Here is a 21,922-nt window from a genome sequence, read left to right as displayed (position 1 = left end):
GTTGGCACATGCGAATCATGACTGAAGTGGACAACCTCCTCTTGTTCTCCCAACTGGGGTTTGTAGGCTTTCTGTTGCGGATTTACCAAGTACTTTTATTGATCGTGTAGACTTTGTGTTGCAGATTTCCCAAGTAATTTTATTGATCGTGTTGACTTTGTGTTGCAGATTTACCAAGTACTTTTATTGATCGTGTAGACTTTGTGTTGCAGATTTACCAAGTACTTTTATTGATCGTGTAGACTGTTGCAGATTTACCAAGTACTTTTATTGATCGTGTAGACTCTGTTGCAGATTTACCAAGTGCTTTTATTGATCGTGTAGACTCTGTTGCAGATTTACCAAGTGCTTTTATTGATCGTGTAGACTTTGTGTTGCAGATTTACCAAGTACTTTTATTGATCGTGTAGACTTTGTGTTGCAGATTTACCAAGTACTTTTATTGATCGTGTAGTCTTTGTGTTGCAGATTTACCAAGTACTTTTATTGATCGTGTCGACTCTGTTGCAGATTTACCAAGTGCTTTTATTGATCGTGTAGACTTTGTGTTGCAGATTTACCAAGTGCTTTTATTGATCGTGTGGACTCTGTGTTGCAGATTTACCAAGTGCTTTTATTGATCGTGTAGACTTTGTGTTGCAGATTTACCAAGTACTTTTATTGATCGTGTAGACTTTGTGTTGCAGATTTACCAAGTACTTTTATTGATCGTGTGGACTGTTGCAGATTTACCAAGTATTTTATTGATCGTGTAGACTCTGTTGCAGATTTACCAAGTACTTTTATTGATCGTGTAGACTCTGTTGCTGATTTACCAAGTACTTTTATTGATCGTGTTGACTCTGTTGCAGATTTACCAAGAACTTTCATTGATCGTGAAGACTTTCTGTTGCAGATTTACCAAGTACCTTTATCGATCATGTCGACTTTCTGTTGCAGATTTACCAAGTACTTTTATTGATCATGTATACTTTCTGTTGCAGATTTACCAAGTACTTTTATTGATCGTGTCGACTTTCTGTTGCAGATTTACCAATTACTTTTGTTGATCATGTAGACTGTTGCAGATTTACCAAGTACTTTTATTGATCATGTAGACTGTTGCAGATTTACCAAGTAATTTTGTTGATCATGTAGACTTTCTGTTGCAGATTTAACAAGTACTTTTATTGATCGTGTAGACTGTTGCAGATTTACCAAGTACTTTTATTGATCGTGTAGACTTTCTGTTGCAGATTTACCAAGTACTTTTATTGATCGTGTAACCTCTGTTGCAGATTTAACAAGTACTTTTATTGATCGTGTAGACTCTGTTGCAGATTTACCAAGTACTTTTATTGATCGTGTAGACTCTGTTGCAGATTTACCAAGGACTTTTATTGATCATTTAGACCCTGTTGCAGATTTACGAAGTACTTTTATTGATCGTGTAGACTCTGTTGCAGATTTACCAACTGCTTTTATTGATCGTGTAGACTCTATTGCAGATTTACCAAATGCTTTTATTGATCGTGTAGACTCTGTTACAGATTTACCAAGTACTTTTGTTGATCGTGTAGACTCTGTTGCAGATTTACCAAGTGCTTTTATTGATCGTGTAGACTCAGTTCCAGATTTACCAAGTACTTTTATTGATCGTGTAGACTCTGTTGCAGATTTACCAAGTACTTTGATTGATCGTGTAGACTTTCTGTTGCAGATTTACCAAGTGCTTTTATTGATCGTGTCGACTTTGTGTTGCAGATTTACCGAGTACTTTTATTGATCGTGTAGACTTTGTGTTGCACATTTACCAAGTACTTTTATTGATCGTATAGACTTTGTATTGCAGATTTACCAAGTACTTTTATTGATCGTGTAGACTCTGTTGCAGATTTACGAAGTACTTTTATTGATCGTGTAGACTCTGTTGCAGATTTACGAAGTACTTTTATTGATCGTGTAGACTCTGTTGCAGATTTACCAAGTACTTTTATTGATCGTGTAGACTCTGTTGCAGATTTACCAAGTACTTTTATTGATCGTGTCGACTTTCTGTTGCAGATTTACCAATTACTTTTGTTGATCATGTAGACTGTTGCAGATTTAGCAAGTACTTTTATTGATCATGTAGACTGTTGCAGATTTACCAAGTACTTTTATTGATCGTGTAGACTTTCTGTTGCAGATTTAACAAGTACTTTTATTGATCGTGTAGACTCTGTTGCAGATTTACCAAGTACTTTTATTGATCGTGTAGACTTTCTGTTGCAGATTTACCAAGTACTTTTATTGATCGTGTAACCTCTGTTGCAGATTTACCAAGTGCTTTTATTGATCGTGTGGACTCTGTTGCAGATTTACCAAGTACTTTTATTGATCGTTTAGACTGTGCTACAGATTTACAAAAGGACTTTTATTGATCGTGTAGACTCTGTTGCAGATTTACCAAGTACTTTTTCTTGATCGTGTTGACTCTGTTGCAGATTTACCAAGTACGTTTATTGATCGTTTAGACCCTGTTGCAGATTTACGAAGTACTTTTATTGATTGTGTAGACTCTGTTGCAGATTTACCAACTGCTTTTATTGATCGTGTAGACTCTATTGCAGATTTACCAAGTGATTTTATTGATCGTGTAGACTCTGTTACAGATTTACCAAGTACTTTTGTTGATCGTGTAGACTCTGTTGCAGATTTACCAAGTGCTTTTATTGATCGTGTAGACTCTGTTCCAGATTTACCAAGTACTTTTATTGATCGTGTAGACTCTGTTGCAGATTTACCAAGTACTTTTATTGATCGTGTTGTAGCGGTTACCGCTGGATGCACACAATCGCCTTGCACCGGCCAGAACACGGCCAGACGCGCCTCTCCCGGGCATGCCCAGACTCACTGTTCCCGGGCACGCCCGAACCTCCCGGGCACGCCCGGTCTCGTCTTTCCCGGCATGCCCGCTCTCGCCTTTCCAGGGCTCGCCCAGAGCGTCCGGGCATGCCCGCTATCGCCTTTTCAGGGCTCGCCCAGAGCGTCCGGGCATGCCCGCTATCGCCTTTCCAGGGCTCGCCCAGAGCGTCCGGGCATGCCCGCAATCGCCTTTCCAGGGCTCGCCCAGAGCGCCCGGGCACGCCCAGCCTCGACTTGCCAGGCCGCAGCCAAACACGCCCGGGCAGGTCCAGACTCGCCTTTCCAAGGCTCGCCCTTGACACCCGGGCATGCCCGGTATAGCTTTTGCCGGGCAAACTTCCCGACATAAATGTGTATATATATTGCTGCCCGATAAACGGGCTTGTCAGAATACCTGAGCTGTTTTGTTTCAATAAAGCAACTCGGACGAATTCCGTCTTTGGTCGCGTCAATTCTTTCGACTCACGTTGGAGCGCAGTTCCTTCATTGGTGACCTACCGACATGGATACGGCAGTGACGCTTAAACTGCCTACCTTCTGGGAGGCTCACGCAGCTGTTTGGTTCGCTCAGGCGGACTCTCAGTTCGCCCTTCGAGGCATCACCGCGGACGACACCCGCTTCCACCATGTTGTGGCGGCGCTCGGTTCCGCCACCGCGGCCCGCGCCTTGGGCCTCCTCGAGCACCCGCCGGCTGCTGACAAATACGACGCGCTGAAGACACTCCTCCTCGACGCTTTCGCCCTCTCACCGGCAGCACGCGCACGGCGCCTGCTCGCTCTGCCCGAGCTTGGCGACACGCGCCCGTCAGAGCGCATGGACTATATGCTCTCGTTGCTCGGTGAGCACTCTCCGGATTTTCTGTTCCGCGAGCTGTTCCTTCGCCAGCTGCCTCACCCGGTACGCCTCGCCCTGGCTGGCACGTTGATCACGGATTCCCGCGCCCTCGCCAGGGAAGCCGATAAGATCTCCTCGGCGGGCCAGCACATCGGCGCGGTTACCTGGAGCCCGCCGCCGTCCGAGGCGACGCCCACGACGCCCGAGCGCCCTGCGCGGTTGGAGGCCGAACTGCCGGTGCAACTGGCGGCCGCCACGCCGCACCGCCCGCTTCCGACATGACGGCCGGGGCCTCCACCTGACCGGGCGTGGTGTTATTACCACGCCAGGTTCGGACACAAGGCTCAGACGTGCCGGCCCCCATGCACTTTCGGCAGGTCGGGAAACGGCCGGGCCGGCGTTCATTCCCAGCCATGAGCGCCGGCCACTCGGGCAACTTGCTGTTTATTCGGGACAAAGCGTCTGGGCGGCGTTTCCTGTGTGACACCGGCGCCCAACTGAGCGTCATACCTGCCTCCGAGCAGGACAGGCTGGACGCAGTTTGCGGCCCCTCTTTGGTCGCTGCTAATGGCTCGGCCATACGCACTTTCGGCCCACGCGTCGTCACCCTCTGCTTCGGCAGCCAGCGTTTTCAATGGACTTTTGTGACCGCCTGCGTCCCCATGGCTTTGCTGGGCGCCGACTTCCTCTGCGCGCACGGGCTGCTGGTCGACGTCAAACGTCGTCGCCTTGTCAACGCCGAGACCTTCAGCTCCCTGGCGTGCACGATGAGCAGCTCCGCGCCGACCGAACTGGCGTGCGCCCTCCCGGCAGCGAACGAGTTCGCTCGCCTGCTCGCGGAATTCCCGGCCCTCACGCGGCCGACGTTTTCGGCCGTCGCGGTGCGGCACGGGATTGAGCACCACATACCCACTACGGGCCCGCCGGTCTACGCCAGGGCCCGCCGCCTCGACCCGGCCAAGCTCGCCGTGGCGAAGGCCGAGTTCGACGCGTTGGAGCACCTCGGCATCGTGCGGCGCTCCGATAGCGCGTGGGCCTCGCCACTGCACATCGTGCCAAAGCCGGGGGGTGGATGGCGCCCGTGTGGCGACTACCGCCGTCTCAACGACGCTACCACCCCCGACAGGTACCCGATCCCGCATATTCAGGACTTTTCCGCCCGTTTGGCGGGACGGGTCATCTTTTCGAAAATTGACCTGATACGGGGCTACCATCAGGTACCTGTCCGGGCGGCCGACGTCCCGAAGACGGCCGTCATCACGCCGTTCGGCCTGTTCGAATTTTTGCGGATGCCGTTTGGCCTCAAGGACGCGGCCCAGGCGTTCCAGCGCTTGATGGACGGCATGCTGCGCGACCTGCCGTTTCTTTTCGTCTATCTGGACGATATCCTCGTCGCCAGCACGTCCCGCGCCGAGCACCTCCTCCACCTCCGAACACTGTTCGGTCGCCTCAGCGAGCACGGCTTAATTGTCAACCCGGTCAAATGCCACTTCGGCGCAACGACCGTTGACTTTTTGGGCCACCGCATCACCAAGACCGGGGCCATGCCGCTGCCGACCAAGGTCGAGGCCATCACCACGTTCCCGCGTCCCCGTTCCATCAAGGCCCTCCAAGAGTTCCTCGGCATGGTGAACTTTTATCACCGATTTGTGCTCAGCTCATGCGGCCCCTTTACGAGGCCCTCCGGGGCAAGCTGGCCAAGCATGACATTGTTTGGTCCGCGGCCATGGACGCGGCCTTCGCCAGCGCCAAACGGGCCCTCGCCGACGCAACGCTGCTGGCTCACCCGGTGCTCAACGCGCCCATTGCCCTCACTACGGACGCCTCCAACTACGCGGTGGGCGCCGTCCATGAGCAATGGGTGGACGGGGTTTGGCAGCCACTCGCTTTTTTCAGCCGGCAACTCCGGCCGAACGAGTTAAACTACAGCACGTTCGACCGCGAGCTGCTCGGGCTATTCCTGGCCGTTCGCCATTTCCGACACCTCCTGGAGGGCCGCCCGTTCACAGCTTTCGTCGACCACAAGCCGTTGGTCTACGCAATGGCTAAGGTCACGGAGCCGTGGTCGGCCCGCCAGCAGCGCCACCTCTCCGCCGTGTCGGAGTTCACCACGGACATCCGGCACGTCGCCGGCAAAGACAACGCCGTGGCCGACTGTCTTTCTCGGGCCAGCGCGAACGCGGTCCACCTCGGCGTGGACTTCGCGCCCATGGCAGCCGACCAGACCACCGACGCCTCGGTGCAGGCACTCCGTGCGGCGGACACGGGCCTCCGCCTGGCCGACATTCCCTTCGCGGGCACCGTCCTGCTCTGCGACGTCTCCCAGGGCCAGCCTCGCCCCATCGTGCCCGTTTCCTGGCAGCGCCGCATCTTCGCCTCCATCCACGGCCTTTCTCACCCGGCCGGAAAGCTTCTCAGAAGCTGGTGTCGGCGCGTTTCGTCTGGCACGGCCTTCGACGAAACATCCGCGACTGGGCCAACGCCTGCACGGCCTGCCAGCGGGTCAAGGTCCACCGCCACACCCAGGCCCCGCTGGCACCTTTCGCCGTGCCTGAACGGCGTTTCGACCACGTCCACGTGGACCTGGTGGGTCCCCTGCCCCCCTCGCGGGGGTTCACCCACCTGCTCACCATGGTGGACAGGACCACCAGGTGGCCGGAGGCCGTGCCCCTCGCCTCCACCACCACCGCCGACGTGGCGCAGGCGTTCATCGTCACCTGGGTCGCGCGCTTCGGCGCACCAGCGGACATCTCGTCCGACAGCGGCCCACAGTTCACGTCTGAGCTTTGGGGCGCGGTCGCCCGTTCGTTGGGGGTCACGCTGCACCGCACCACGGCCTACCACCCCCAAGCCAACGGGTTGTGCGAGCGGTTTCACCGCTCCATGAAGGCCGCACTCATGGCCGGCCTTCAGGACGACTGTTGGGCCGACCGGCTGCCGTGGGTCCTTTTGGGCCTTCGCACGGCCCCCAAGGAAGACCTCCAGGTGTCCGCCGCCGAGCTCGTCTACGGCCAGCCGCTCCGCGTCCCGGGCGAATTCGTGCCCGATGCTACCAGCCCCTGGTCCGCCGCTCGCCAGCGCTCGGACCTCCAGGAGGCCGCCCGACGATTTGCCCCCGTGCCGACGTCCCGCCACGGTGGCCCCCAGTCCTACGTCCCCCCGGCGCTTCGCACAGCGGAGTACGTCTTTGTGCGTCATGACACGCACCGGGGGCCACTCCGGCCGCCGTACGACGGGCCCTTCCGGGTCCTGCGACGGGGCGACAAGTCTTTCATCGTCGACTTCGGCGGCCGGCCGGACCGGATTTCTGTGGACCGCCTCAAACCGGCGCACATGGACGTCGACCGACCACCACGGTTGGCCCTTCCTCCGTGGCGAGGCCGCCCCCCGTCCACAGTTCCCCCCGCTCGACCACCCACCACCACGTCGGACCCCTCCCCACGACCCTCCAGGGGTCGCTTCGGCCGGGTCATCCGGACCCCCCTTAAATTGACCCTGCCGGTGCAGGTCGATTCTGGAGGGGCGTGTGTAGCGGTTACCGCTGGATGCACACAATCGCCTTGCACCGGCCAGAACACGGCCAGACGCGCCTCTCCCGGGCATGCCCGGACTCACTGTTCCCGGGCACGCCCGGTCTCGTCTTTCCCGGGCATGCCCGCTCTCGCCTTTCCAGGGCTCGCCCAGAGCGTCCGGGCATGCCCGCTATCGCCTTTCCAGGGCTCGCCCAGAGCGTCCGGGCATGCCCGCTGTCGGGAAAATCAAGCTCAGACACGACTTGACCTCTGGGTAGGTTTTAATATCATTTAGATCTGCAGTACATCCTGTAAGAATACATGCATGCAACAGGCATTAAATCAGAGCATTTCATGAGCAGCAATGGTTGCTTCAATATAACAATGGTTAGCACAGCGCATTGTCAGCGCAGCATTTGGGGCGTACATACCATTCAAACTACTGGATAATGTCACAGTGAGTTCCGCTGAAGTGGCCACGCGCCCCGGTTGTCCCGGGTCTTATAGACGGCCCCTTCCGTAGCGAGCACCCCTGGGTTCACCTTGGTATAATTTCACTACATTCTCCCCGCCGTTAGAACTATACTACCGCTCGGCAGGTTGCAAGCAAGCATCAGCAATAAACGAATGGGTCACGTCAATCCACGTCAGTCGGTCCACCCGTAGCGGTCGGGGCGGCGAACCTCCCTGCCAGTTCGTGTTCGGAATCTACCGGGCACGGCGTCCCCTAGCCCGGAGTCCCCCGCGTCGGAATAGCCGCCGGAGGTTGGAGTCGGAGGGGGCGCCCCTGCGCCTTCGGGCACGGGAGCGGGGGACGACGGGAGTAACAGTGGTAGTTCCATAGGGGAAGCTTCGATAGAGTCCATAGACTCGTAGACGGGTTCGTCGATATCCCTGTCGTCGTCCCCACATGGGGCGAGATGGCGTACGGAGACAGTAGACTCGCGGCCATCCGCCGTTAACACGCGAGCATGCTCGGGATTAGCCTGGAGGACCTGCACCTTGTCAACAAGGGGGTCGTACTTGCTAGCGCGAACCGCTCGTTTGAGATAGGCGGGCCCCGGTTCAGCGAGCCAGCTGGGTAAAGATTGGATACTGCCGGAGCTTCTAGGGTGGTGGAACAGTCGTTCGTGAGGAGTCTGGTTGGTGGCAGTACATAGGAGAGCCCGGATCGAGTTTAGAGCGGCAGGTAATGACCACGCCCATTTATCGAGGCCTCGGCCGAGGGTCCGAAGGCTTAGCATGACGGCCCGCCATATAATCCCATTAAAGCGTTCGATCTGTCCATTCGCTTGGGGCCGGTACGGGGTGGTGTAGCTAGAAGCGACATTATGCTGGAGCAAGTAGCCCCTCACCTCCTGGGACAGGAACACCGCACCCCGATCGGTATGCACGTAGGCCGGATACCCGAACATAGAAAACAAATTCTGCAGGCACCGAATAACCGTGGCAGCCGACATATCCCCGCACGTGTAAGCAAAGGGGAATCGGGAATACTCATCGACGATAGTGAGCAGATAGCGAGAGTTGCTCGACATCGGCAGCGGCCCTTTGAAGTCCATCGCCAAGCGTTCCCACGGTCTAGTAGCCCTAACGAGTGTCCCCAGAGGGGGGCTATAAAAACGCGGTTTGAGTTCCGCACAGATCGCGCAATCACGGCAGATGCGGCGGATGTCCTCCATCGAGTACGGCAGATTGCCCACGCGCACAAAATGCGCGAAGCGCGTTACCCCGGGATGACACATAGTGCTGTGCAAAGTGCGCAGCCCCTCCAAAGTTACAACCCCCGCGCAAGTGGCCGGCCTCGATAAGGCGTCAGCGACCAGGTTATCCTTCCCCGGGCGGTACTTGATGGTGTAGCAGAAGTCGGCGAGTTCGATACGCCAACGGGTGATTTTCTCATTCTTAATGCGCGCTGAGCATGTAAGGTGTCGTACATAAACGCAACACTCTGTTGGTCCGTGATAATTTGGAAACTCCGCCCAAGCAGATACGGACGCCATCGCCGAATTGATTCGACGATCGCGTACGCTTCCTTTTCGACAGACGAATGCCTCCGCTCGGCGGAGGTGAGAGTCCGCGAGAAGAAAGCCACAGGGCGGCCTCCTTGGGAGAGAGTCGCCGCTATCGCATGATCCGAGGCATCACTCTCCAAAACGAAAGAAGCACTCTCGTCAATCGTCGCGACAGCGGCGCCAGCAATGTCGACTTTAAGGCCCTCGAAGGCCGCCAGGGCGGCCGGGCCCATGGGGAAAGTGTCGCAGGCCACGAGGGGGTGGAGTTTTGCGGAGAAATTTTGCACCCACTTTGAGTAGTGGGCGAACAGCCCTAGAGCGCGTTTCAGCGAAGCCCGATCGCTAGGCGGAGCCATATCGAGCAAAGGGCGCAGACGCTCCTTATCCGGAGAGACGGAGCCATGGGTCACGGTGTACCCCAAAAGGTCTACCGTGCATAGAGAGTATTGACACTTCGCCGCATTCATGGTTAAGCGATATTTCCGCGCGACCTCGAGGAAGCGTTTCAGATTAGCGTCGTGATGCTCCTGGTCATACCCACAAACCGTAAGATTGTCCAGATAGACAAAGACATCGGTCAAATTCTCCTTCGCAACGAGGTCATCCATAGCTCTCTGAAAACAAGCGACGCCGTTCGTTACCCCAAAGGGAAGTCTCGTGAACTGGTACAACCGCTGACCCGATTCAAAGGCTGTAAAGACGCGATCAGCCCTAGAGATGGGGACTTGATGATACGCACTACGCAGATCGAGAGTGCTATAAACGGAATACAGGGCCACCTGGCATACCAGGGCGTCCATCCCCGTTAAGGGGTAGGCATCCAGCTGTGTAAAACGATTAATCGTCTGCGAATAGTCGATTACCATACGCCGGCGGTGGGCCTCACTCCGCACCACTAAGACTTGGGCCCGCCACGGTGACCTACTGTGTTCTATGATACCGTCCTTCAAGAGCAGGGCCGTTTCTTCCGCAATGAATTGCGCGTCCGCGCGAGAGTAGCGCCGCGATTTGACGGCTACAGGGGTACAATCAGTGGTCAGGTTGGGGAACAGTGAGAGTGGCTCCATGTCCATTTGAGCGAGGGCGCACACAGCGAGCGTGTCCGGCCCTCCGAAGTCTATTTCCAAACGTCCATGCCGCTTAAGGAAATCAAGTCCTAACAGAACGTCAGCGCATAAGGCCGGTAATACCATGAGATACACGTCCGGGAACGTGCGTCCGTTTATCACAAGTTTCAATTGACACGCCCCTTTTGTGCTCAACCGAAGTCCCTGAGAGGCCATGAAGATCCGGCGGGTTGTCCCGAGAACTGGCCACCCATGTTGATGCACGAGTCGCTGATCAATAAAACTATCCGTGGACCCCGTGTCAATCAAAGCTTGCGCAAAAACACCCGCGACCATGAGCGGAATGAAGGCCTGCGCTAGGCCGGCAGACCCGGCAGGTATAGTTCCGGCCGGGTGAGAAGATCGCGCCTCGCGGGTGGATCCCACGCCGGCTGCAATCCTTCGGGCAGCGTCGGCAGGTTGGGCCTCAGTAGGAGCATTGAAGTCAGCAGTTTCATTTGCCAGAGGGGGTGTGGGTTGGTCGTAAGAGCAGCCGCCAGATGGCGCTCGAGCCACGTGAGAAAGGTCTCTGCCGTCTGCAGAGTCATTTGCCAGAGTGGGTGTGGGTTGGTCGTAAGAGCAGCCGCCAGATGGCGCTCGAGCCACATGAGAAAGGTCTCTGCCATCTGCAGAGTCATATGCCAAAGTGGATGCATGTAATTCATAAAAGCTGCCGTCAGATGGGGCTCGAGTCATGTGAGAAAGATTTCTGCCGTCTGCAGATTCACATGCCAAAGTGGGTGCATGTAATTCGCAAAAGCTGCCGTCAGATGGGGCTCGTGTCACGTGCTGCGTTTGCCGCACTTCGAGAGGAGTTTCCAAAGCAGGAGCATGTCGCTTGTTTGAAGTAGGCGTTCGAACGCCAGTCAAGGTCGGACGCGCTGTGACCGGTCGCGTTCGCGCCATTTGTTTCGGCGGCCCGATGTATCTCACCAAGGTCGGGCGGGTAGCCAGAGGCCCGCGAGGAGGAGAGCGGCTCTTCAAAGCCGAGCGAGGTGCCCCGTCCGGCGCTCGATCCGTTGGCTCCGCGATGAGCCCATTCAAGGTCGCTCGGGAATGCGTGCCCCGAGCGGCCTTTCTGCAGACCTTTGCAAAATGGCCCTTGGTGGAGCACAGGTGACATGTCGCCTCTCGGGCTGGGCATTCAGAGCGAGGATGCTGCCGATTTCCACAAAAATAACATTTTGCATACCGGGCAGGCCGTGGCCGGGCAGCGGCGGCAGCAGTGAGGCCGGAAGCGGAGTCCGCTTCCGGAGCTCCCAGAGACTCGGCCGTAGTGGTGGTCGGGTCCTCCTCCGTATCCTCGGCGGTAGCCCTCTCAGGTCGCGCGAGTTGCGAGGTCCCCGCCACGACTCGTGGGTGATCATATGCGGTCAATTTTTCTCGGGCATCTGTGTATACGCGTGCCAGCCGTAGTGCTTCTGTAAATGTCAGCTCCGCGACCTCCAAGAGACGGAGCCGCAAGACTCCAGAACTAATTCCGGAGATGAATGAATCTCGGAGCAAATCGTCCTGCACTTGCTTGTGGGTCCGGACGTCCTGCACGCAGTCTGCCAATAGGTAGCGCAACTCCTGTGCGAAGCGATCGATCGATTCAGACGGTTGCTGTCGCCGCTGAGAGAGTTGATGCCGGCCGTGCACAGCGCTCCGTGTCTTTACGTAGAGGCGCTTCAGCTCGGCTAGGGCCGTAGCGTACGTCCCAAATCGAGAAATGTTCTTGAAAACAGTGTGATGGACCTTGGACTGTAACACGGACAGCTTTATCGCAGCGGTGGGCTCTGTCTCGTGAGCCGCAAAGTAATTCTGCAGCGTGTTGAGCCAATGAGCAAACTCCGATGCAGATCCCTCAGCTTGAGGGTCGGCTCCGAGAATCGGTACCACGATCATCTTGTGGTCAGCCATTCCGGCGATCTAAATGATATTAAATGTCGTGAAAATCAAGCTCAGACACGACTTGACCTCTGGGTAGGTTTTAATATCATTTAGATCTGCAGTACATCCTGTAAGAATACATGCATGCAACAGGCATTAAATCAGAGCATTTCATGAGCAGCAATGGTTGCTTCAATATAACAATGGTTAGCGCAGCGCATTGTCAGCGCAGCATTTGGGGCGTACATACCATTCAAACTACTGGATAATGTCACAGTGAGTTCCGCTGAAGTGGCCACGCGCCCCGGTTGTCCTGGGTCTTATAGACGGCCCCTTCCGTAGCGAGCACCCCTGGGTTCACCTTGGTATAATTTCACTACACCCGCTATCGCCTTTCCAGGGCTCGCCCAGAGCGCCCGGGCACGCCCAGCCTCGACTTGCCAGGCCGCAGCCAAACACGCCCGGGCAGGTCCAGACTCGCCTTTCCAAGGCTCGCCCTTGACACCTCGGCATGCCCGGTATAGCTTTTGCCGGGCAAACTTCCTGACATAAATGTGTATATATATTGCTGCCCGATAAACGGGCTTGTCAGAATACCTGAGCTGTTTTGTTTCAATAAAGCAACTCGGACGAATTCCGTCTTTGGTCGCGTCAATTCTTTCGACTCGCGTTGGAGCACAGTTCCTTCAGTGTAGACTTTCTGTTGCAGATTTACCAAGTACTTTTATTGATCGTGTCGACTTTGTGTTGCAGATTTACCAAGTACTTTTATTGATCGTGTCGACTTTGTGTTGCACATTTACCAAGTACTTTTATTGATCGTATAGACTTTGTGTTGCAGATTTACCAAGTACTTTTATTGATCGTGTAGACTCTGTTGCAGATTTACCAAGTACTTTTATTGATCGTGTAGACTCTGTTGCAGATTTACCAAGTACTTTTATTGATTGTGTAAACACCACAAACACTGAATTGTCTCCGCATGACCAATTATTCCCGTAAAAGTGCATCGATGACTCTGTTTCTTTTTAAAGAGATCAAGGCTCATGAAACAGCTGAATACTATCATTGTCTTCCATGTACGACGAGGTATAGCACTCCATAAGTAGTAAAAATTGTACTTTTTAAAGACTTGTTACTTATTAAACAAATATTGACCTGACAAAGTCCTACCTAAAAGCACCTATTGACTAATTTTGAAACTTCATGTTATTTCTGGAAAAATGATACACTATACCCTTCTCTAAAATGAAAAAAAACAATTTTTGCTTCCCTAGACGCTGTTGAAACCAAAGCTTTCAGAATCATTGAAATCTCCACCGATGAAGCTAACTCCGATGGCCTTTCACTCACTCACCGCAGGCAGCTAGGTGGTCTTTTCTATCGACTCCTCTCTGGTCTTGCTCCCCCAGCTCTCTCTGTGCTCTGTCCCCCAAATATTCCTACGGGTCGCACAAGATCTGCCAGCAACCCTCTTCTGGTGATTAAGACTCTCTGCTCACCTTCACGCCTTCATTCCTCTTTACTTCCGCCTCTGGAACAAACTCCCTCACTCTCTTCAATCCCACTCCTCCCTCCAGGTCTTTAAAACAGCTGTTCACCACCATCTTTTATCTTCCCCCATCCAAAACCTTGATCTCTTCTACCCCCGCTAATTTCACCCCAAATCCACCTTTTTTTTTTTTTAAATACTGACTTCTTTCTTTCCTGGAAGTTCCAGCAGTGTCCATGTGTTTTATACTTTCCCACCCCCCCCCCCCCCGCCTTCTCATGTCTCCTCCCCCCAAGCCCTCTCCCTCCCACAGATTTTCCGTTGTCCCTGTTCTCTGCTGTTGTACTTGTGTGCTTCCCGCTCTCTCCCCATCTTGTTCCCTTTATTGTATGTTTTGTGTGTCTGTTTGTTTTTTTTGTGATTGATGTTAGCTCTTACACGAGCCTCGATCTTGTATACAAAAAAGAAAGACACCATCTGACCCAAACAGCCAGAGCAAAAGAAAATGTCCAACTTACCTTATGTCATATGACGCCTACCGAAACGTCATTTGCTGGACCGTGCATTGCCCTGATGGTTGTAGTTGGGATTTCAAAAGGAATATTACCTTTCTAGCACGATGAGGCATTGATGTTTATTTTATAAGGGATTGGTGGTGGTGTGCAATATTTTAGAGGGAAACACACTTGCCCATGAAAGTTGACAAAGGCTGCCGAATTGATGCGTATTGTTGTGTTTAAGCCATTTCCCATCAATGGTGAGCCAGCGAGTGCAGGCAAGTCCCAATGGAATAATAAGACAGAGTGAAAATGAGAAGTGATTAAGCCCGTCTGTAATTGTCCAAACATAACATAGATTGAACAATTGTCATTTGAGGATCAATAAAAGACATAGATAAAAGGGTGGTTATTGCACAGGGTAAACGAAGCCGCAGTTCCTCAGCGACTTGAAAGATGCCCTGGGATGAGGTGGCAATGGTTCTAATTTCCTCTTTGCAGATGGAATTGGGATCACAGCAACTTGGATTTGAATCATTGTCGATTCAAAAGATTGTTGGCATACAGACTGCAGTTGAGCCATGCAGACACTGCAGGTGAAGGGCAGTTGCTACAACAACCACCTTTAGAGGGTATTTTTCCCCGCAGAGCAGGGGTTGGCCTTTTTCGGGCACATTTTTGAAGCAATGTTTTTTGGACCGGATGCCCTTCCTGCCACCAGCCCTGTTAGTCGCCTCTTGCGACACACTGGTACTCAATTTGCCGACCTCAGAAGGATGAGAGGCTGAGTCAACCCCCCTGGCATTTATTCACCGATCGACCGGGATTTGAACCCAGGATCCCAAGCCAGCACCCTAAACGCTAAGCCAACACCAGGGCTACATGTAATGCAATTCCCTTAAAGAATAAGACAGGTACGATGCCAGCCTATCAAACAAAGCACGCAGAGAATCATAATCACCTTGTGTTTAATTGGTGTAATTTTAACCTACAACTACTGGTTTGAGTGTCGTAATCACTAGTGTTGCTCAAGATGAGCTAGAAACAGAAAAATGAAAAATGCATATGATTTGAGAGAAATACATATCTACCCCATGTCTCCACTGCTATAGATGTGAGGGGATCGGAGCCTCGGCCCACAATCGACATCTGCAGTTGGGGGAAGGGAGAAGGCGTCTGCACGCGCACTCACCCTTCCGTCGGCATGCTCGCGCGACCCGAATGCCCATGATTTGTTTCCTCTGGGCACGACCAAGAGTAATGGTGGTGTCTGTCGACAATCAATACTAATGATTTTTACTCCCTAAGTGCTTGCAGAGGGTACTCTTGTAACTAACACCAATGAATTGGAATAAGGAGAGGGTTTTGGCATTTAATGATTGTAACGTGGAGATTAATAGCTCTGCATGCAAGTATTGCCCAACTAATGTTAAACAGGCTCGAAGAACCGGCATGCAAGTAGTGTGCGCCACATCCCTCGGTCCTGATCACATCACACGCCGTGTAGGAAAAGATGGATTCGCAAGAGGAAGCGCCTTTTAGGAATTAACGTTTTCCTTAGAGCCACGAGGAAGTCTTGATGGGAATAACTCACTCGCATAGCCTGACCATTTCACCTGGACAAGTCCATTGGAGAAGCTTTATTGGAGGATGTAATTGGCTTTCCAAACAAAAATTGTTGTGGATTTGAGACAGCACGAAGCCCGGTGTTGGCTTTAGCGGTTAGGGTGCCGGATTGGGATCCTGGGATCTTGGGTTGAAATCCCGGTTGGTTTCTGAATTAACACCAGGGAGGTTGACTCAGCCTGACCATCCTTCCGAGGTCGGCAAATTGAGTACCAGCTCACTGGTAATTCCCTGTGTGTCTCAAAAGGCGACTAACAGGGTTGGCGGCAGGAAGGGCATCCGGCCATAAAACATTGCTTCAAAAAGTGGACCACGGTGCCCGAAAAAGGCCAACCCCTGCTCTGCGGGGGAAAATGGCCTCTAAAGGTGGTTCATTTGGGACAGCACGACACACACAGAGTGAAAGAAACCCAACAAGGTATAAGCAAATATATTTTGTCAAAGAGGATAAATAAATAAAACACTTAAGGTGTGCAATCCAGGTGACCTTAATGCAGTTGTGGTAGATGTAGTTGAAATGGCAAGAGATGCAATGATCTTCACAACCGTATATATTGCCAAAAACAATAACAATTAATATACTTAGGAATGTTGCATATGCTCGTAGGTTTATACACATTCACAGGTGATTTTGGGTGTATATCGGTGTCTTTGAATCAGCTTTTGTTTAAGACGTCGCAATTTTCTGAAGCGCATCCCCACCCGTAAACTCTCCCCCACAATAACCCACCCGCTCTGAGCAATCGCTGGACGCGACACACTGCTGGGTTGGGCATCCTTGCCGCAGTGACTTCACGGAGCCTCCACTGTTTTGCACCCGAATTTCACATAAATCCGGCGTCCCGTGGGTCCTCATTAGAGGAGAAAACGGATTGTTTCAAATCGCGGCAGCCGACTAGCCACGCGCCAGTAAAAAGGTTATTGCCGTTGGCCTGATGAATTGGAGGCGGAGCTGCTTTCTCTGTGGTTTCCATACGTCACGATGGGACAGGCCGCGAGACCATGTGGGGTGGAGGAATTGGGATACACGGGTGAGTTGCATTGTGGGAAAAGAGAGGAGATAGTAGATAGTACATTCCTTTACCAGTACGACACAGTGCCACCCAAAATGGCAGTGTGCAAAGTGAACGTACATTTGCTCGGGTCTTGTAGTCCATCATTGACCTGCGTTGCCTGACTCCTGCAGGAGGGTACTTTGACAAGTGGCAAATGACCATTGGATCCCTGATAAAGGCCATCTTGTGCCAAAAAAAATAATGATAAAAACCTCTTTTTTGACGAGACATTCTCAAGTTGGTGATGCTTCTTCCTTTTTTCAATTTATCTTTTAACCCTTTCCTATTATTATCACTTCAACTTCAATCTATAATCATCCTGGGTTAGTAAAAGTTTACTGAAATAAGAGTAATGGATTAGAGTAGAAAGAACTTGACAGCCTGACATATGTAGGCCTATGACACAAAAGAAAGCCAAATACACTTGTCATTTCTGTTCTGTTATGTATGATCTGTTATTTCATTGGAATCTCCCGCGATGAAGCTAACTCCGAGGGCCTTTCACTCACTCACCGCAGGCAGGCTGGTGGTCTTTCTGTCTTCTACCGACTCCTATCTGGCCCAGCTCCCCCAGCCCTGTCTGAGCTCTGTCCGCCAAATACTCCTACAGGTCGCACAAGATCTGCCTGCAACCCTCTCATGGTGAAATTGCTAAAATCAAGACTCTCTGCTCACCTTCACTCTTTCATTCCTCTTTTCTCCCGCCTCTGGAACAAACTCCCTCACTCTCTTCAATCCCACTCCTCCCTCCAGGTCTTTAAAACAGCTGATCACCACCATCTCTTGTCTTCCCCCGTGCAAAACCTTGATCTTTTCTACCCCCGTTAATTCACCCCAGATCCACGTTTTTGAAATTCCGACTTCTTTCCTGGAAGTTTGTGTTCCTAGAAGTCCTAGCAGTGTCCATGTGTTTTATACCTCTCCCACCACCGCCCCCCACCCCCCACCCTCTTTCCCATGCCTCCTCCCCCCAAGCCCTCTCCCTCCCACAGATCTCCCGATGTCACTGTTCTCAAATATTGTACTTGTGTGCTTCCCTCTCTCTCTTCCCATCTTGTCTCCCGCTCCCTTTATCTTGTGTTTTATGTGTCAGTTTGTCTTTTTGTGATTAATGTTAGCTCTTAAATGAGCCTCGATCTTGTATACAAAAAATAAATAAATAAAAATGCCCTTTTCAGTTTTTGCAATCACTTAAACATCCAAAACGTATGAAACTTATTTATTTTCTGAAAAGTAATGATTGATTGAAAGCTCGAACAGATTGAAACTACTGGAAAAAAAATCTATATTTTTGATTTGAAATATTTCTCAGCACAATCGAAATTCCGTTTAGTAAAAAAATGTGTTTGCATGATGTGATGGGGATGGTGAAAAGAGGCTAAAGTTTGATTATCGTGCCTTGATTTGCCATAAGTTATTTTTATTCATTGTGATGCCATTTTGTTTGTGTCAAACCGCTTCGGGAACAAAATGGTGGATTTCCTTTCCAAGCTTGGTGATGGATTCGAAATTTTTTAAAAAGACGCAAAAGCATTGAGTTAGTCGCGTCTCTGGAACCAGAGCTAGTTTTTGAGATTTGATAGTCCCTCATGATAATAAGGGAGAAAGAGGCGACAAAACACTTCTCAAAAATAGCCGTAACAAGGCGGACCGAGGTCACACGGTATTACAGTGTGGCCACAAATCAGTACAGCTTTAAATTAGCATTTTGAGCGCAACTTTAGTTCCCTTAAAAAGTGTTTCATCAGGCCAATTAAGGAGGCAAGTTAGATGGGGCTTCCTGCTGCTTGATAAAATGTTCAGCAAGAGGTTAATTTAGGATGATTTGCCAAGATGTAGTGAAAGCTGTAGGTGTATTAAATATTTAAAATATAACACTTTTTCTGAAGATCATAGAGAAAATGAGCAAGGGCTTCATGAAGTTGTCGGTGACATTTCAGCCGAGACACCAAAGCAGTCGATCTTAGGTTGGTGGCTCCACAATCAACAACTGTTTCTTTGGATTTAAAAAAAAATTGGTGGGAGGAATGCAATGGCAACTCCAAAGAAATACTATTGGATTGTGGGAAAACCAATCCACCAGTCCCCTAGATTCGGCCAACATGCAAAGAACGAGTATTCTCTTATATAAACAAACCTGAGCAGTCGCATTCCAATGCAGACTTGATGTTCCTTATACAAAGAAATGACAAGGAAAGCACTTCTAGTTTCTGATTCCGCTTGCAGATCTATTGGCAGTAGGAGCTACAGTTTGTCTTCCCAGTAGAGTATCTCCACGAGCTGCCTAATCACCAAATCAGACAGGTGAATCGAAGTTCAACCCCTTAAGTCCTCATCATGGTAATTTAAGATTCCATCTTCATTGATTCAGTGACTGACAACTTTTATAGTTCTTTGTATAAAACTTTACCAGGCCTTTGCTCATGATATGTTTGAGGAGTTCCGCCATTGAGTTTGATTTGAGATTTGAGGTGTAAGGATGTCCTATTTCTCATTTCTGGTACACAGCTGATTCGAAGATTCTTCCCTTGTTTACGAGTTCAACCATTGGTCAGAAAAATGTGTAAAGAACTAGTGTATAAATGAACAGGATTGTAGTAATGAACAGGAGTGCAAATAACTTTTTGCAATAACCTTTGCAATTTGCAAATAACCTTTTTTCAATTTGCAATAAGTAACTTTTCAAGGCAACCTTTCACTCACTCACCGCAGGCAAGTAGGTGGTCTTTCTGTCTTCTACCGACTCCTCTCCGGCCGAGCTCCCCCTGCTCTGTCTGTGCTCTGTCCCCCAAATATTCCTGCAGGATGCACAAGATCTGCCAGCAACCCTCTTATGGTGAAACTGCCAAAATCAAGACTCTCTATTCACCTCCACTCTTTCATTCCTCTTTTCTCCCGCCTCTGGAACAAACTCCCCCAATCTCTTCAATCCCACTCTTCCCTCCAGGTCTTTAAAACAGCTGTTCACCACCAGCTCTTACCTTCCCCCATCCAAAACCTTGATCTCTTCTACCCCCGTTAATTCACCCCAGATCCACTTTTCTGAAATGCCGACTTTATTTCCTGGAAGTCCTAGCTGTGTCCATGTGTTTTTTTTTTTTTTTACCTCTCCCATCCCACAACCCCTTCCCACGCCTCTTCCCCCCAAGCCCTCTCCCTCCAATAGATCTCCCGATGTCCCTGCTCTCAAATGTTGTACTCCTGTGCTTCCCCCTCTCTCCCCATCTTGTCTCCCACTCCCTTTATTTTGTCTTATGTGTCTGTTTGTTTATTTTGTCATTACCGTTAGCTCTTACACGGGTTATTTTGTCATTACCGTTAGCTCTTACACGGGCCTCGATCTTGTATACAATATATATTATATATTGTTGCGGATCTCCGATGTCGGCTCTCCCCTTATCAAGGGGGGGTTAATCCCCTTGTCCTTTTTTCAGGCCGACGCAAGTCCTGGAAGTTATAACGTCCTTCCCGGCGGGGCGTGTAGGGTTTGTTAGGCCTAGGGATTCGCTACTACCTAAGTGCTAACGCCGACCGGAAACGAGGGAATAACTCCCGCTCGAATCACGGACATGGATGGAAAATGCCGAGCGGATAGCAATCCGCGATCTGAGCTGTTAACAATGTGACTAAACCCGATTGTAGCGGTTCCGAATCGTGCCACGCTTACCCAATTAGAGAAAAGACTGATGCGATCGGATAAGAGGAAACCAGGAAAATAGGAAGAACAGAGCAATTTATTAACAAATGTTCAAAGAAGAAGAGGAAACGAAAGAATGTACAAGAAAGAAAGAGGAAGGAAAAGCACACAGGGCAGTCTTAATTACAGTCTTATCTTATACCCTGGACAAACGGGCCCGTCTCACATACAAACACTCACACGGGGATTGCAGATGGTAGGTTGATGGTCACCAGTGCGTCCAGGCTGCAGTCCGGCTCTGGTCCAGGCGATGGAAAACCCGGCAGGCAGCTCTTCATATAGCGTAACGCGAGCGGACACTTATAATGACGGGGGGGGGGGGGGGGGGGAGGCTGGTATACCGCGTACGTACTTTGTGCACTACTCGCGCCAAACGCCCCCTCTACTATGTCCTGCTTTGGAATCCCAATGCCAGCGAGCCCTCTGTAATCACGACAGTCCTCAGCGCTTTCCAAAACGATCAGTCCTGGACGGTCCTCTGTGAGAGTCCTTTCACAAGCGCATATATTCTCGAGTCCTTTCACAAGCGCATATATTCTCGAGTCCTGTTACCGCAAGCTTCCTCGTTAAGTCCTGTCGTAATCAGCACCAGTGAGTAAGTCCTGTTTAACGAGCGCCGCTGCATAAGTCCTGTAAAAGGGCTTTGTGCGCTGGCTTTTATAAGTGAAGCCAGCGGACGCTCTGCGAGCCCCAACCACGCCCTGTCAGGCGATGTCACTCCAGCCCTGGTTGGCTGGTTATCGCTTACCGACCCCGCCCTGACGGCTGGGTGATGTGGCCACACCTCCTCCTTGGTGCTCCGCCCCCTTTTTCCGGGCTTCACCTCGTGGCTTATGGCGGCGTTGAGCGAGCTCACGCTCAAGGGCAGTGAATGCTGCTGGTGCTGCTGCTGGCCAAGGAGCGTACCAAATTGGGAGGGGCCATGGGGCACAGACTGGGGAGTGCGCTTAATGGCGTCGCTTGGAGCGAGGCTGCAAAATGGACGAGGGGACCTACTCTTATTTGATTGACGCAACGCAGATTCGACTATTGGGAAAATGGCCTTATCTACACATATTATGAAATAACATGACTTCGTGTTGGTGACCTACGGTCCTATGGTGACCTACGTGTTGCTTGTGGCCTATCTATGGGGTGCTACCTTTAACCTTTAATGATGTCATATTTACAAGCAAGTGTGGGTTCTCAAAACCGCAACACTGCACCCCTCCTTTTGCCCGGCTCGGCCCGAGCCGAAACATCAGGACTATCTTTTACATCTACATGTGACACTTAGGTGTGGTTACCCTCTACTTTTAACCTACTACCCTGAGTGCGACAGTTTTAACA

Source organism: Myxine glutinosa, chromosome 6 (genome assembly GCF_964187855.1).
Source record: "Myxine glutinosa chromosome 6, kmMyxGlut1.1, whole genome shotgun sequence".
NCBI classification, from domain to species: domain Eukaryota; kingdom Metazoa; phylum Chordata; class Myxini; order Myxiniformes; family Myxinidae; genus Myxine; species Myxine glutinosa.
This window is presented reverse-complemented; position numbering follows the sequence as displayed.